Genomic DNA, 1,169 nt, shown 5'->3' on the forward strand with positions numbered 1-1,169 from the left:
GATGGATGGAGGGGTGTGAGAGGAGATGGAGGGATGGGTGTGTGCCGGGATGGATGAGCGACAGATGGATCCACAAGGAAGGGATGGATGGAGGAGTTAGGAGATGGAGAGGTGGGTGTGTGCTGGGATGGACGAGGTGGGTGAATCCACAAGGAAAAGATGGATGGAGGGGTGTGAGAGGAGATGGAGGGATGGGTGTGTGCCGGGATGGATGAGCGACAGATGGATCCACAAGGAAGGGATGGATGGAGGAGTTAGGAGATGGAGAGGTGGGTGTGTGCTGGGATGGACGAGGTGGGTGAATCCACAAGGAAAAGATGGATGGAGGGGTGTGAGAGGAGATGGAGGGATGGGTGTGTGCCGGGATGGATGAGCGACAGATGGATCCACAAGGAAGGGATGGATGGAGGAGTTAGGAGATGGAGAGGTGGGTGTGTGCTGGGATGGACGAGGTGGGTGAATCCACAAGGAAAAGATGGATGGAGGGGTGTGAGAGGAGATGGAGGGATGGGTGTGTGCCGGGATGGATGAGCGACGGATGGATCCACAAGGAAGGGATGGATGGAGGAGTTAGGAGATGGAGAGATGGGCATGTGCTGGGATGGTTGAGTAATGGATGAATCCACCCGGAAGGGATGGATGGATGGATGGAGGGGTGTGAGAGGAGATGGAGAGGTGGGTGTGAGCTGGGATGGATGAATCCACAAGGAAGGGGTGGATGGAGAAGTTTGAGAGGAGATGGAGAGATGGATGTGAGCTGGGATGGACAAGAGATGGGTGGATCCATGAGGAAGGGGTGGATGGATGGAGGGGTGTGAGAGGAGATGGAGGGATGGGTGTGAGCTGGGATGGATGAGCGACGGACGGATCCATGAATAGGGGATGGATGGAGGCGAGGGCAGAAGTCAAGGCGGATGTGCACAGGGATGGGACAAGCAGATGGACACATCCACAGGAAGGGCTGGATGACGGAGCTCGAGAGGAGATGGAGAGGAGGATGAGTGCCGGGACGGAGCGAGGATGGGTCCACGAGGAAGGGCTAGATGGGAGGGTGGGAGCGGCAACGGAGATGGCCACGTGCAGAGGAAGGACGGAGAGGAGCCGAGGACGGCTGATGGCAACGGCGGGGACGAAGGAGACAGTGGAGATGGCGGGAGGGACCCAGGGGC

The 1,169-nt window shown here is 58.2% G+C and overlaps 1 protein-coding gene across 1 annotated transcript in view; it reads right to left on the reverse strand.

Moving 5' to 3' along the window:
• The window catches only part of LOC103914720 (basement membrane-specific heparan sulfate proteoglycan core protein-like), a 16,794-nt gene that overhangs the window by 13,697 nt on the left and 1,928 nt on the right, over positions 1-1,169 (reverse strand). The window lies entirely within an intron of this gene.

The sequence above is a fragment of the Pygoscelis adeliae genome, unplaced genomic scaffold (assembly GCF_000699105.1).
Source record: "Pygoscelis adeliae isolate BGI_AS28 unplaced genomic scaffold, ASM69910v1 Scaffold633, whole genome shotgun sequence".
Lineage (NCBI taxonomy): Eukaryota > Metazoa > Chordata > Aves > Sphenisciformes > Spheniscidae > Pygoscelis > Pygoscelis adeliae.